Below are 16909 nucleotides of genomic sequence, written 5' to 3'. Positions count from 1 at the left end.
GGTCATAAATCTCTCTTTTCCTGGTCTGATGAGGTCATGAGTAATCATTTGGGAGAGTGTATCTGAATAAGATAAAGAAGTAGGACAACTGGTCAACATGGAGACTAAACATTGACCTACTGACTCGGTGAACCAAACTCTCAGCCAAAAAACCTCCGACAAACAGACAAGAATCTTTTCACCTTTAGCCCAAAGCAAGGGAGTGTCCATAAAAACATCAATACCAGTAAGAGTAAAGTACTCTAATTTTGGACTGCAACAGGACATTAAAAGATTTGGAGAATCTACCTGCAATTGCTTCCTTACATTAAAGAATACCCCAAGTAACTCGTGCAATAATGACTTGACATTAACATAATCATGTGATGTATTTGGCATTTAGCTAACATGAGTATGTGTAAAAAGAACTCAGGGAGGTTACAGTATCCCCTTAATAGCTAACTCATAACTAAAGTATTATACAAACATATAAATATAATGTAACTATATATAAATTTTAATATATAAATATTAAATTTTAAGCTTCTATAATATAGACTAATATAAATTTTAAGCTTCTATAGATTAATAAAGAATATTCGAGGGGCGCCTGGGTGGCGCAGTCGGTTAAGCGTCCGACTTCAGCCAGGTCACGATCTCGTGGTCCGTGAGTTCGAGCCCCGCGTCAGCCTCTGGGCTGATGGCTCAGAGCCTGGAGCCTGTTTTCGATTCTGTGTCTCCCTCTCTCTCTGCCCCTCCCCCGTTCATGCTCTGTCTCTCTCTGTCCCAAAAATAAATTTAAAAAAAACGTTGAAAAAAAAAATTAAAAAAAAAAAGAATATTCGATGTATCATCCTTCAGTGAGCCACAAACTAAAGAAAAGATTATATGATCAATTTAGGTTCTAAACAACATTTTACAATGGAAAATAGACAAAGCAATTAAGGGCCCCTAAAGAATTCAGTTTTATACCTTAAGATATGAGTTGGATTAAATTATATCAATTACTTGAAAAATGTGTACATTTTTCAATAAGCGTATTATTTAAAAACTGACCTAATTTACTAATGAAAGAACAAAAGCCTTTTCATCTCTCCTTTTCCATGGAGGTTTTTTTTTTTTTTCTTAAATAGTTCTCGGTTTCTTGACTCTGTGGTATAATACAGTTTTACATTTCCTGCTTTATCTGCTGAAGCAAGATAACTCACTAGCTATTGTCCAAGCAGATTTTCATTTCACCCAGACCTCAGTTTTATACAAAGTAAATTTCCTAACTTCAGAGAACTAACAACTATTCCTAATGAGAAACTCTTTAGGCAATGCCAAGAAAAAAAAAAAAAAAAACCATGGAAGAAATTCTGCTCCAGTACAGTAGGAGCAATTCCTTACTAAATAGCTTTTTTTTTCACCAACTCCAGTGCATTAAGCACATTCCATGCGCATCTTTCTATTACTGTATATTTTGGAATAAAAAATATATAAAATTATACAGGCCTAAGTCACTTGCTATTTTACTTTTCATTTGTTTAAAATGTTTCACAACTTAAGCCTTGATATTACAAGCCCCTCCAGAAGATTTCAATAGTATTAAAATGCTGCTTTCAATTTAAAGGGCAAAATATCTGGAAAATTAAGGTCACAATGTTGGAGAGTCTAATGTAGTATGGATTTCAACTTGAAGTACTTCAACCAGAAACCTCAGCCATCCTAAAGCTGTCTCTCCTGGATATAATAAGTTGTAAAGCTTTGAATGAATTTTCAGAATATGTTTCACATCTCTCATAACTTCAAAAAAGGATGCAGCAGAGAAGCACAGAGAACAGTCTCTATAATAATGGAATTTCTATGCAGTACCAATAAGTTACAGAGCCTTTAAAACAAAAGATGAATAGGATCATTCTTAAAGGAGGAAAAATAACAGGCATTAGGTTTCTTTGTAAAAATTTGTGCCAGAGTCCTTTTCAACAGATCAAGAAATAGTAGATTATTTGATTCAAGATGTCACAAACGCTATAGAATCATGATTAAATCGATTGTTAATTTTCAGATGTAAGGTTTTTCAGTATTTCTATAGCCTAAATGGCTAGTTCCATATTCCATTATAACACCTAAGCCATTTTTTCAGATAGGACACTACCTGGGAAATACTGAAAGACCAAATCACGTGGAACATATTTGAAATTGGGAAACAATGCAAAATATATTTCAAAAAATTTGCTTTTAAAATGTTCATCTAAGGGGCCCCTGGGTGGCTCAGTCGGTTAAGCGTCTGACTTCGGCTCAGGTCATGATCTCGCTGGGTTTGTGAGTTTGAGCCCTGCATCGGGCTCTGTGCTAACAGCTCAGAGCCTGGAACCTCCTTCAGATTCTGTGTCTCCTCCTCTCTTTGCCTCTCCCATGCTCATGCTCTGTCTCTGTCTCTCAATAATAAATGTTGAAAATAATTTTTTTAAATGTTCATCTAAAACAGTGGTTCTCAACCAGAGGTGATTTTTGCCCACTGGGGGACATTTGGCAATGCCTGGGGACATTTTTAATCGTCACAACTGGGTGAGCCCTACTGGCATCTGAGGGTAGAAGCCAAGGATGCTGCAAAACATTTACAATGCACAGGACAACCCCACAACAAAAGTCATCCAGTCCAAAATGTCAATAGTTCCAGGGCTGGGAAACCCTGATATAAAATAATACCAAGCACACAATCAAATGAAATCAAATTTCTGAATGAATGAATGAATGAACCTTAATAAACAAAATGATTTAGTTTTCACTTTTTATAGCTTCTTATTACCTCCCTCAATTTGATGCTGCCTAATACAGACTCTATGCCTAGCCTCAAGATCTTTATCTAGTCATTCATGATTTCCCCCTAGTGTCAAATATGACTAAATGAAAGTCACATGTTTACCAAGGATCTTGACCTATGCCATGATTCCAAGGAATCCAAAAGAGAGACACTACATTGACGATTTAACTGTTACTCAATTTAGCAGATGAATACATTTTCAAATGCCTTTGGTGATTAACAGCTCAAAAATACATAGTTTTTAACTATGGGAATTGAAACACTATTATTTTACTTGGCCACATTTGTTGATAAACCAAAGTAGTTAAAATTCACAAGTCAGGGGGCACCTGGGTGGCTCAGTTGGTTAAGCGTCTGACTTCGGCTTAGGTCATGATCTCACAGTTTGTGAGTTCAAGCCCCGCGTGGTGCTCTGTGCTGATAGCTCGGAGCCTAGAGCCTGCTTCAGATCCTGTGTCTCCCTCTCTCTCTCTCTGCCCCTCCCCCACTCACGCTCTGTCTTTCTCTCTGTCAAAAATAAACATTAAAAAAACATTAAAATTCACAAGTCAGGATTAAATAACTAAAACAAATAGTCTTTAGAAAATACTCATCATGTGAACGATGTAACTAGAAAAGCTTAAAAGGCTCATGTCACATGACCTTCCTAAACAGTCATTCACAATTTCCAAGTCAAAACAATCATAAAGAAATTTTCTTAATTATAGAGCCCCCTAGGGGCACCTGGTGTCTCAGTCGGTTAAGTGTCCGTCCATCCGACTTCAGCCAACTTTGGCTCAGGTCGTGATCTCACAGTTGGTGCCTTTGAGGCCCCGCGTCGGGCTCTGTGCTGACCGTTCAGAGCCTGGAGCCTGCTTTGGATTCTGTGTCTCCCTCTCTCCCTTCCCCTCCCCAGCTCATGCTCTGTTTCTATCTCTCTCAAAAATTAAATAAAAATTTTAAAAAAGAAAAAAAGAAAAATTCTAGAGTCCCCAATTTAATCTAATATGAAAACTGTCTCCAGGGAGGAAGCCAGATTTTTATATTTTTTAACCCAGATTTATATGTAGTCTTTACTGTTACATAGCTAGGGACTGATTTTCATGAACGAATACCTAGGATGATGATTGTTTCTGAAGAGGAATTATGAATACATTTTATTTTTTCCTTATAACTTTTTTAAATTTTTCAAATTTTTTACAATTTTATATGAAAAGTAAATCATATATTCAAGGAAAAAGACCCTCTGATAATTCACATATATTCATTAATTTATACTGAATCATATACTATTCCAGGGTTAAATTTTAAGAACAACAGAGCTAATCATAAAGATGAAGAATTCCTAAATTATTTCTCTCTTAATTTGGGTTTTTTTTTTAATGTTTTATTTATTTTCGAGAGACAGATAGACAGAGCATGAGCAGGGAGGGGCAGAGAGAGAGGGAGACACAGAATCCAAAGCAGGCTCCAGGCTCTGAGCTGTCAGCATAGAGCCTGATGCAGAGCTCAAATTCATGAACCGTGAGATCATGACCTGAGCTGAAGTCGGACGCTTAACTGATGGAGCCACCCAGGTGCCCCTAATTTCTCTTTTAAAAAGCTACCATTTACAAAAGGGAAAAAAATGAATATAACTGAGACTTACAAAGACATGCTTCCAGCCAAAGTAATGTTAATTACAAATACTGTGTCAATTATAAACATTTCCACATTATTCTGCAACTATACTTTGTTTTGATTATTCTTGAAGACAAATGTTTCTATGAGAAATATATCACCATCCTGTATATCGCCTGAGATGATGTTATTTCAGTAGAAAAAAACTCTAAGGATTACATCAACTAAAGCCATGACATGGTCTTACAGTTATACATTGAAGAGCAATCTAAAAGCTGTTCAAATGTTTATTCAGACAGAAATGAAGGGCACAACTTCTCAATAAAAAGTTAGAAATAGGAAGTTGTTTACCAGAGGTATAGGTCCAAATGAACCAATGAATAACGAAATTCTATATGGGACTATTCCAAACTCATTTAAAGCCACATTCACTTGGAAAACCCAAAACAATCAAAATAAATACATTACCTAGACATGCTTTCAAATCTATTTCTCCCCGCTGGGTATCAACAACCAGAGAGGGTGTTGATTTGTTCTTTTCATTCTTTTTTACGGCTAAATGAGCATGCAAACCTTCAAAAGGGAGGCAAAAATGGAAATGACAGCACCACTTATGAATCTAAAATAATCTCTGTGAATCAATGTCACTGAAATGGGCAAAAAGACCTATAAACATCCCAAACAAGTAGTATCCCTTTGTAAGAAAATCTGAATTTAGGATTACTAACATTACAAAGGATTCTTGTATATATCAGTTCCCTGATGCATCTGTTTAGAAATCATTAACTACTTTTGAAGGGAAATGTAGCAACCAACAATTAACTTATAAATTCCTTCCAAAAGTTTTATTTGGAGCCTACAATTGCAAGGGACTGTATCAGGCACAGGGAGAAAAGCAAAGACTTGTCCATCACAGGTTTTGGCCTCAAGAAGCTTACAAGTCTAGCGGGGAAGATAAGACATGCCTAGAAACAGCTTCAAAACAAAGTAAGAAGAAGTGACTCAAGAGCAGTAAAAATAAAATGTCATAAGAAGTGAGAAGAAAAAGAAGTGACTTCCAGCCAGGGTGATCAGAGAAAGACACTGAGATTAGATGGTAACATGTGAGATGGGTCTGGAAATATGCATGGGTCTTGCACCATCTTAGAAGGTGGTAAACAGATTGCAAGGAAAGAGAAACCACACAAGTGAAGGTGGACATATAAGAAAGCATCCATGCTCATCCAGAAATTCTGTTGGCTAACATGGAGCACTGCCAAAAGAGGAGTGATTAAAGATGAAAGAGGATATTGACACTAGGACCAATTTGGAAAAGTTTGACCACAAGGCTGAGAAGTCTGGACTTTATTGGGTAATTGGGGAGCTGGTAAAGATTTCTGAGCAGGAGAAAGCATCATCAAAGTTGTGCTTTAGAAATATCAATCTAGCAGTAATTGAAGTAACTGAACATCAATCAAATGCAGATGATATAGCACAGTGAGTATAATGTAAGCCTGCAGGAATTCAGGAATTCATTTATAAAAATGTAATTTATATGCATCTTTTCAGTAACACAGCTCTATAAACTGTCTTGCTCATAGACTAGTACCTAATTATATAAGCATCTAAAAAGGTCATAAGTACTATAAAATGATATCACAAAACCTCTTGCCTCTGCCTGGAAATCCTTCCACCCCCTTCCCTTCCGGTAAACTCCTTATCCTGTAGGTCTCAGTTTAAATGTCACTTCCTCAGAAAGGCCTTTTTTAATCACTTATCCGAATTAGGTCTCGCTGGTTTTTCTCTGTTCCAAAGGAACTTGTACTTTTTTCTTCATGGCACTCATCACAATCTGTAATTACACATTTTGGTCAGTAATTGATTAACGTCTATCTCCCCCATCAGATTATGAGAGGAAGGACAGGACTATCTTCACTCATCATCATATTCTCCAGATATAAAACAGCACCACACATAGTAGGCACTTAACAAATATTTGTTCTCTGAAGAATGAATGAATGAAAAAGAGGAGAAGATATTTTAAGGTCACGACTGTAATGCCCCTTTGCTAAAATGGCAAAGATTCTTTCAGAGAGAAAAAATTAAAAGAATTCGTAAATTTCAACTTAAGGCCAAATTCCTATCTTCTAAAATTTGAGTAGAAGTCTATACTTCAGCAAAGTAAATCTTAAACCAGGTATTCAAGCCAAAACAGACACTCTTACTTCTCATACTTTTACAGAAATAATTCATAAGGCAACTAGTGAGTCAACTGGAATAAGGAACAGAATCTAAGTACAGGGTAAGTAAGCATTGTAAGTCAGATGTCAAGAAGGTGATTATATATTTGTTGTGACTCCTTGATCCATGCTATCATGCTGGAACCTCAAAAAGAACTTCAACATTCAACATGAAAGATTTTATATTAAATTAAATCATCACTGGAGTCGACAAAACCCTCAAAGAAAGATGGCTAAGCTTCCCTACAAGTACTTCATTTCCAAATAATAAATGTGGTTTTCAATCACATGCTACTTGCACCTTTGTGTTTCACGCTACAAACTTGTTATGATATTTTCTTCATATAATAATAAATGTATAGAAAATTAGCAGAGTAATGAACAGAGGTCTAGAGAAGTCCAAAGGAGTTCAACATGTGCGCTTGGGATCCTGATAAAGATGAAGCCCTTTGCAAAATTTTAATTTAGAAAAATCACCCAATTCATTAGTATATGTAAACTCCCTGACCAACTGTCAGTAAGGAACTAGAGAAGTTGGCTTAACCCTGGAAATGCTGGGCTAACTTGGTACAATGGAGCACCCGCAACAGAAGGAAAAATATAATTTCCATAACCCATTAGGGAGTGTTTGTGCATGTAAGTTTTGCAAATCAGGTGCACCATATAAACTTAAAATGAAAAGAAAAAAAGAGATCAGCATAGATTTGTTTGAGGAGGAAGTCATTTTTGTTATACAGAGTCATCTATGTTCCTAAAAATCACTACACTATGTAAAAATCACACAACAGAAAACACAGGACTTATGAGGGAAATGCAGTTAGGGATACAATACTCAAAAACTTTGTCAGTGACACACACACAAAAGATAGGAACCTAGGGAAAAAGGTAGCACATCTTTATACATGTTAAACGGTTAAGAAATACATATATATGGTACCTTACCTTGAAAAAGACCTGAAGGGGCGCCTGGGTGGCTCAGTCAGTTAAGCGTCCGACTTCGGCTCAGGTCATGATCTCACGGTCCGTGAGTTCGAGCCCCGCGTCAGGCTCTGTGCTGACAGCTCAGGGCCTGGAGCCTGTTTCAGATTCTGTGTCTCCCTCTCTCTGACCCTCCCCCCCCCCCCCCCCCCGTTCATGCTCTGTCTCTCTCTGTCTCAAAAATAAATAAACGTTAAAAAAAAAAATTAAAAAAAAAAAAAAAAAGACCTGAAGTTTGCTTGCAGATGTGAGTGCTTGGAAGGCTGTAGTTTGTGAGTTAATTGCTAAGTTGTGGAAAGGTTATCTGAAATCAGAGGGAAAGATGTGACACCAGCTGTGGGTCGGTGTGGCTCATGACACTCTAACTGAGGTAGCTGGTGGATATCCCAGGTGTGAGCACATGCCATTTTTTGTATTCCTACACTGCTCAGTTCAACTAGTTGCAGTATTTTATGTTCACCTGGTGCTTCTTCTTTTTTTTTTTAAGTTTATTTATTTATTTTGAGAGAGAGAGAGAGAAAGAGAGTGAGCAAGGGAGAGGCAGAGAGAGAGGGAGAGAGAGAGAATCCCAAGCAGGCTCTGCACTGTCAGTGCACAGCCCATCACACCGCTCGAACTCACAAACCGTGAGATCATGACCTGAGCCAAAATCAAGAGTCGGACGTTTAACCAACTAAGCCACCCAGGCGCCCCTCACCTGGGATTTCTTACTGACAAAATTGTGCATAAGCAAATACAAAATTCATTTATGCTTAAATTGTTTCTTAATATATCAATTACACTGCAGCAAATTCAGGTTTTCAAAACAAGCGTTAATAGCAGACCTATGTGGGTATTTAGAATCAAACAGCCAATGCGAACTGGATACTGCAATCATTTCCCATTGTTCAAATATCTTGAGTTCAATGGAATCACAAGATTTTGAAAAATCACAGATTCTCTAGTAGAAAAAAGTCGCAATTTCTAAATGATTTGTGTAAATTATATGGCCAAACTCAGAAATGCTGGGATCTGCTTGGCTCCATGAAAGTACAATCTTCTTCATAAAATCATTGCCTTTACAGTCATAAGTATATAGTGACATAAAATCTAAACATCACTGGTAAATACAACATTTGATATCAAATCTAGTTTTTTGTTCAGGAATGCTGGATCTTCTTTTCCTAGCATCAGTATTATCATTACCATACCGGCTCACATCTTCTCTATACCACCAGCAGCCTTTATGATGATAACCCAAACCCAAAGCCAACAATCTGGCATAGCCTAATTCACAAAGCTTAGCAATAGCACTGTTTTTGTCCTTGGTACTAGTTTCTAGGTTGGTATCACAACAATGGTCATGTAGTGAACACAGTGTTTGCAAACATATCTCATTTCATCTGGTGTTAATTAGGAAACCGCAACCTCTAGGAGAAATGTCTGAATCTCTATTTATAGCATTTATCAAGCATTATACATTCCCCAGGTTTGTAAGCATCAAGAACAGTCAGTTCTGTCCTTCATGCAAAGTTGGGGCTTACTTAATTTTTGTTGAACAAACATTTGTTGAACTTAGTTGATTTGTTTTGCTATCTACCCCCAAATAATTTTATTCCCAAAATATTGAATTCCACTTTCAAAACCAATACAGTCACCAGTCAATGGAAGATTATCTTTCTTTAATTACCATAAAATTAAAAGATGAGTGCTATAATGAAGACTGGAAGAATCCAGAGGGTGTAAAATGAAAACAAATGTTTACAACATCTCCATTCTCTACTTCAGACACAACTACTTTTAATGGTTCTTGTGTGACATTCTAGAAATTTTCTATGCATTTATATGAATAAATTATGTATTATTTTTAGTAAATAAGGTAACACTGTATCTAGTCTCGTATAACTTTTTTCTGTAAATATTATAGCCTGGCCACTTTCCCATTATCAGTATATATATTTATACAGCTTCTGTTTTAATGGCTATATGATATTCCAAGGTATGTAAGCACCTTAAGTTATTTAACAAACTCACATCAGTAGTCAAGTAAATTGTTTCCAAGTTGTTTCTCTTTTAAGCAATGCTATAAACAATATCCTTTCACATATATCCTTGTACTCTAAGAAAAATATATTTGCAGAATATATTCTTAGAAGTAGCATTGCTGAGATAAAAGGTGTGAACATTTCTAATTTTGATAAATGCCAAATTGCCCTCAAGAAAGGATGTGAGAATGCCCATTTCACCACACCCTAACATTAAATATTTTCAAACTCATCATTGTCAATTTCATAAATGAAAAAAATGGCATCTGGTTTTAATTTCTACCTCTTCAATGATAAGAGAGACTAAGAATTTTTTCAAAAATTTTTATTTTTCTGTAAAATGTTTGTTCATTCAGATCACCCATTTTTGCCCTGGTTGCTCATATTTTCTTGTTGACTTATCAGTGATCCCTGAATATTAACAATATCAATCCTTCTGTAAAGTATATTGCAATTATTCTTCCCTACTTGAGTCTTTGTTCACTGACTCTTATCACAGTGATTTTACCATGCAAAAGGTTTTACTTTTTATGAGATCAAATTATTCACCTTTTCATTTATGGTCTCTGGGCTTAAAGTTATGCCTAGAAAGACTACCTCTGTCCTAAGATTATAAAACTATCTGCCCATATTTTCTTTTTAAAATAGTAATAGTAAATAACAGTAATTGTTAGCGAATGCTTACTCTGGGCTAGGCATTGTTCTGAGCACTTCACATACATTATTGCATTTAATCCTCACAACCTTAGCAGGTTGGTAGTGTCATTATCTCCATGATACAGATGAAGATTCTGTGACTACAGATGAAGTTCAAACTTATCTGAAGTTACACAGCTGGTATGTGTCAGAGCCAAGATTTCACCTCAGACCAGTAAATTCATCAACTTTAGGCTGTATCTACTCACTCTCTCTCCACTAAGAAAAATGAGTTCACACACTTACATATACCTTTGCCTCTTCTGTCTTCCCCCACCTTACATTTGTTATAAATTCTTTTTCACTATTAACTGTATACCCCTTACATTTTCTTCTGTTTTCACAAAATGCAGTTATTCAGATTTGACTTAATTCAACATTTAAGTGAATTGCCCTGCCAATCCTTTCGAAGACCATCATATGCTTCTCCATTCCTTATTTTCCTTATTTGTCAAATAAATGACTAATTTTATTCATTAGGTAGTTTTTCAGGTTCTAGGTCCTTGAATGTTTGAGAATATTGTTTAATACCTTTCTATATAAGCAATAGCTTGACTAGGTATCAAGTCTTCCCACATATGCCCCACCAAAGCTCTAGAAACAACACTTAATCACTGCCTCCTGGCTTTGACTATCACCATGACATTTAAGGTCAGTCTGATTTTCCACCTTTTGAGTGACTTGCTTTTTATTCCCAGATTCCCAGAAGATTCTCTTCTTAACCTTGAAGCATGCTAGCTTTCTTATCACGTGCTTATTTGGTATTATCCTGTTTCAGTTTTTCCTAGAACCACGGGCCTTTTTGATTCTACATATTATGAATTTCCTTAATTTCTAAAAGTTTTTTGTCTATCATATATTTAATTTTTTTCTGTTCATTTGTTCTGCTCTCTTTGTTAGGCACACCAATAATTCATATGTTGGATCTTCTCTACCTGTCTTTATTATGTATATTATATTATATAAAACTTCTAGTTGCAAGCATTTATCAAATGGTAGAAGGCTAACTTGAACTGGCTCAGATAAAAGAAATGTATTGTAAGGATACTGGAGTACCTCATCTGTCTCTAGGAAATGCATACAAAGCATCAGGGCCTCAGGGATAACTAAAACCACACACTCCAACGCCACCAACATCACACCTTTTTATCTCAACCAAGGTGGTTTCTCTCTTATCTTTTATTTTAACTGCTTCTATAGTGTTGACTGGCCCTTACTATCACAGACAGACCAACTTCCTCCTTGAGGCAGGGAGTGGCTTCCAACAGCTCCAAAGCCTCACATCCCATGACCGTCACCACTGGAAAAGAATTGCCTTCTTTTCCTTAATTTCAATTTTTAAAAATCCTATGTTCCCTTCATATTATTTGAGTGAATATAGATGTATTTTCCTGGAATTTCTATTTCCTGAAATAATTCTTTTTTTCCCCCGAAATAATTCTTAATCTGAAATGCACTTCATCTGTATAATTAGGGTAAAGCAATTTAGCCAACTTTGGTTTGCTAATTTATTGCTTGTTCATTTGATTCTGCTCAACTTCTGCAAAGCTCATTTCTTCCTCTTTCTTCTCCCTCATTTCACTATAGGTTAGAAGCTGAGTATAAAAAAAATACTGTTCGCTAAACCTCAACTCTCCCTCTATTCTGAAATATGGAACTAGCTCTCTTAGAGACTTGCCAATTTTTCATACAGTCTGCTCCAACTCCTAAACCTCATAGGATAGGCATTCAAGGCCCTCCACTTTCTTTCAGTGAAATTCACTTAATTTCACTCTGTTTACAATCTAGAGAAGTGTATATCAGCTTTTAGCTTCCTTCCTAGATTTGATCCCTATTTCACTCTACCTCTTAGAAATCAGTCCACAGCCTAGAACTGAAACATCTCCTAGTTTCACGGAACTTTTCTTTGTATTTTCATTATATTTGTTGAGTTTTAATTAGTTCCATGCTGGGGAATATGTTTAACTGCCTTTACTTTTCTAAATATCTCCTGAATCTTTAGAAGTCATAGTTACTATTAAAATCTATTTTGAAAAACTTACAATCCATTCGCTCATCAAATATGCATGGAATGTTAACAATGTGCAAACCACTTTGAAAGGCACTGAAGTGAAGAAGGCAGAAATAGTTCCTACCTTCTTGGAACTTATAGCAAGGAAGACAGGTTTTAAACAAATAATCACAAGGATAATAGATCAATAAGTAGTAAAAGGGTGGTTGTTAAAGCAGAGATTAAATAGAGTGTCCAAGAGGTATGGATTAAATTATTTTAGCTAAAAATTTCTGTGGTGCTTCTCAGTATGGGGAGAGGCAAAAGTCTCCTTGAGACTAATTTTCTTCATTTTGTAAAGAATCCCTTAGATTTGCCTCCCTTGGTGACAGACGGCAAGATAAGTAAGTACCCTGGATGTAATAGAACTTTTTTTAGCTGTAGAACCTAAAAATAACTACCCTGATTCTTGGAATGTAAAGCCCATAGGCCTTCTGAGAGTATTCCTTGGAATTCCAAGTTAGGAAAATCTGCTGGGGTAAACCTGACATGGCCATGACCAAAGTCTTCTGGCAAGAAGGGATGCAAGTGTCACTGAAAGAGTAGTTGCTAGGCAGGAGCTGTCTGAGTTGGTGACTCTTGTTCAACTCAACCCAAGTGTTCATGAAGAAAGAGTGACAAGTGCCTCTGGCCCCACCTATAACCACCATAAACACAAGATTATGCTTTGAGGAGCAATGACTGAGTGTATGAGTATCAACCAATGACACATTCTGTGGTTTGGACAGGTCATTCCAACGTAACAGATAATTTATTCCTTGGGCTATGCAGGACCAGTCTTCAACAACAAGTCTTTATCAGCAACAGCTCTATTGTACTTACCAGATTTCCAATTCACTCTCTACCTGGTACACTCCTTCGGAATGTCCAAGTCCTTAGACAACACATAAAGTGAAGGGAGAGTCCTCAACAGAGAGATAGTGAAATTTCTGGCAATAAAAACATGTAGGAAAATGCAATTAAATTGATAATTAAGAGATCTGACTACATTGGGATTTCTTCTAAAGACTGATACCTGAGCAGAGATCTGAAGGCCCATGAGCAGTTAGCTAGGGGAAGCAAAGAATACATTCCAAAAGGAGAATCCAGGTAGGAACGTGACAGACTTGAGGAAACCAAAGGGGACCAGAATGGCTGGACTGTGAAGAAGGGCTATGCCGCTGTCAAAGATGGTGAGAGAGGCAAGGGCCATCTCCTATAGGGCCTTGAGGTCTACATTAAAGATTTCAGGCTTTATCCTGGGGGCAATGCAAAGTAACACATAAGTCTTAAGAGTGGAATTATCTGATTTGAATTTGTAATATGACTTTAGTTGTAAGATATAGGAAATGAGTAGGAAAGGGAGTTGGGAAGCTATTTGAGGAAGAGTGAATGGGTGCAAGCAGGTTCATGGATTTGGATGATGGGGAAAGTCCCATCAAATGTGTTCTTTCTCTATGAAACAGCAATTAGGAGAGAGAGCTTACTGTGGGCATTTATGGATTAAAAACAGGGATTAGTAAATTCAATCCCAAAAGCCTCTTGGAAGAAAGTAGGCACTTTGGCCTCATAGAATTCTGCTAAAGACTTAGAAGGGAATTCTGGCACTTGTGGATCCAGTGTTAGGCTATACTGCTAGGTTAAGAATTCTATATTATTTTGTCAAAAATAAATCAAAGTTTTAACCAAGAGATTAAAAGCTATATAAAGAAATACAGCTTTTGCTTGCCCTTGTGCAGCATGTGGATGTACTCTTCCTAAGTATCACCTTCAAGCAACTTCAGATGAAAAAAGCAAGAGAACTTGGGGAATACTTTTAGCAGTTGACCATAGATAGACCCTGGCTAGACCACAAAAAAGAGGGCCTTATTAAAAGCATTCTTAGCTGATGGCCCTTTCACCATTAACCAGTCACTTAGGTCAAAAAACAAAAGATAAATGCTATTCCCCAGGTCTAGTGCCACCATCAACATGGAGGAAATGATGAAAGCCCCAGATTATAGGGGAAATTCAGCAACGGGTGCCTTTGGGAGAAGAAAGCTGACATTCTGTCCTCAGCCCTTCAAAAACATATCCCAAGCAGAAAGAGATCTAGGATCAAAGCTATCTTTAAAGAACCAAAAGATCTCAGAAGCACTGCTGCCTGCAGGTGTAAAAATAAAGTGACAAAAGTATACTGACAGACCAAATTAGTGATCCCTAAACTTCCTTTTAGGCTGGCCCACTACTCTTCCTATTAAGACTCTAGAAAGTCCTTGAGAGGGCACCTCCAGTAGTGTCATTTATGAAAAACCAAGCCAACAGAGAGAACACCTAGTAAGATAATTAGTGGATTTTAGGAGAGGAAAAAAAAAACAACAAAGTAGTGAGAAGTACAAGGGATAGATTCACCACCACCTAATCACTGCTATGTGGAGAATATAGGTCTTTACTGTGAATATAGGCAGAGGTGAAGAAGCTTCACATTTTTAACAAAAATATACCCACTCCCGCCTCCCTGGAAGCTATAACCCTCGACTTTTGCTATAATTGGGGTTTACCCATGGGGTTAATTTCCCATTGGATGTAAGCCTATGACTGTCCCTACCCTGCAGGAAGCATAAAACTGAGGCAGAAAAGAAATATCTTCTGCATCAGGAAGCACAACTTCATAGCTGGAATCACAAAGCCCTGGGTTCAAATCTCAGCCCAGCCATTTACAAGCTGTATGACCTCAGGCAAGTTACTGAAACTCTCTGGGCCTCAGTCATCTTCTCTATAAAAGGGGATTAGAATCTGCCTTATAAGATAAGAAGAAAATAAGATAATATATACAAAGTATCTTCCCACAGTACCTGACATGTATTAAGTACTCAGCAAGGGAAAGGTACTGTTAGGAATCACCAACTCTTTCTTACCTTCGGCTCAGTGGTTCTCTGCTACCTCTGAAGAATCTAGGGTCTTAGATGTAACTTGTATACTTGAAAGCCCAATATCCTGTCTGCTTCTGCCTATCTCTCTCTATGTGCAGGCCTCTCTTCCCTCTCTCTTCCAACAATCCCCTGGATTTAACTTCTTCCCCTTCCAGACCTACAAACTCTGCTGACCTACCTTCCTGTGTAAATCCCCTCCTTGGCCTGGCCTCTTCTGCATGTTGCCATTCATTTCCAGTGTGACAAATCTGAAGTCAAGTCAGATTGTTTCCATTAGTTTCAAGGCTGCCTAAAAGTCTATTTAACCTGCAGTAGCCAAAACCATTTCTTACATATAACTAACATTGCTGGTTAAATTACTCTGTACTTGGGACCATGACAGAGTCTCCAAATAACTATTTGGGATCTGCCAAAATATGGCATTCCTATTTTACAACCACAGAAGTTGCCTCAAAATGTTGCTTCCAAATGAAGACTCTTGGTTTCTGCATCATAATTCAATACCTTGTTATTTCTAAAACTTGAAAGCTGAGAAATAAAAGTCTCTAGGCTACTTTAAAAAATTCTTAGACCCATATTGCATTAAAATCACCAGAGAGTATCTATTAGTGAACAATTTCAATAATTTCACTATTTCATTACTCTCAGGGTAAATTCTACATCCTTGAAAGAATTAAATGGGATTTGAAGTACCAGCAACCCCAAATTGGTCAAATATTTAATATGTGGTTAGTTTAGAGGCAATAAAGAAAGGTCAAGGTCATTAGCCTTTTCTCTGCCAGTTATCATCTCCTAGGATATCTTTATTAAATTCTGCAAATACAGTATTGAGCCAATATTGGGTCTTACAATGGTCATATATGCCTTTATTACTATAAAGATGACTCTTTCATTATGTTTCTAATTCAAAATGTATCCTGCTACCCAAGTTTCTTTCAGAGCACACTTCTTTAACTTAGTATACTTGAAATTTTGCACTTCCAAGAACAGGAAGCAGACAATATTGACATTGCCAAATGACAGACTGACCTCTAGTGGAAATTAAAGAAATTACCAAACAAGCTTTTTGGAGATGTCTTTAATACAAAGTCGGAGTTGTCAAACTTATGATACTGTTAATGATGTTTAAAGTGCTGTTAATAAAAAGTTACTTGGCATTTCTTAATCAATTTGAGCTAAACATGAAAGAATGGGATTAAGAGCAGAGAATTTATTTCATAGCTCACTTCTGTCACTTTCTAGCTGACAATGTTTGTCTCAGTTTCCATCTGTAAAATGGAAAAAAAAAATAATATTACCCTACCTCACAGAATTGACGTGAGGGTCAAATGAGTCAATATATGGAAAGTATCTACAACACTGTGTGGTACACAGCTCAGTGACATAAAATTATTCATTATTGTGATTTGTAGCTCTTACAAGGTGGTTGGAGTCATAGCATAATTTCAGAGGATATGAAGAAAACCAAGAGTCCTGACAGGTACACATTTCTTAAGGGATTAGGCTATAACAAACCAATATAGCACCAATCCAGTTAGTCCTCCATTTCCAGAAATACATGAGTTATGCCTGTATATAATATAACAGCGGGGGGCGGGGGGAAGGCGGGGATCAGAAGGAAGGGAACTATACCTGATTATCATTTTGTGGGAAATACTGGAAAGCCT

The 16909-nt window shown here is 36.9% G+C and overlaps 1 protein-coding gene across 6 annotated transcripts in view; it reads right to left on the bottom strand.

Annotated features, from left to right (window-relative positions):
- STK33 (serine/threonine kinase 33) overlaps nt 1-16909 on the bottom strand; it is a 175423-nt gene that overhangs the window by 128483 nt on the left and 30031 nt on the right. Inside the window, exons 2-3 of one of the 6 annotated variants that reach the window (XM_078433183.2) lie at nt 15421-15490; nt 13174-13280 (exon numbers count right to left, since the gene is read on the bottom strand). The exons of 4 other annotated variants lie outside the window; for them this stretch is intronic. The gene's annotated coding sequence lies outside the window, so the exon portion shown is untranslated. The remainder of the gene's footprint in view (nt 1-13173; nt 13281-15420; nt 15491-16909) is intronic. One more of the 6 variants, XM_078433184.2, reaches the window with a different exon arrangement.

This window comes from Panthera onca, chromosome D1 (genome assembly GCF_046562875.1).
Source record: "Panthera onca isolate mPanOnc1 chromosome D1, mPanOnc1 haplotype 2, whole genome shotgun sequence".
Lineage (NCBI taxonomy): Eukaryota > Metazoa > Chordata > Mammalia > Carnivora > Felidae > Panthera > Panthera onca.
This window is presented reverse-complemented; position numbering and strand designations above follow the sequence as displayed.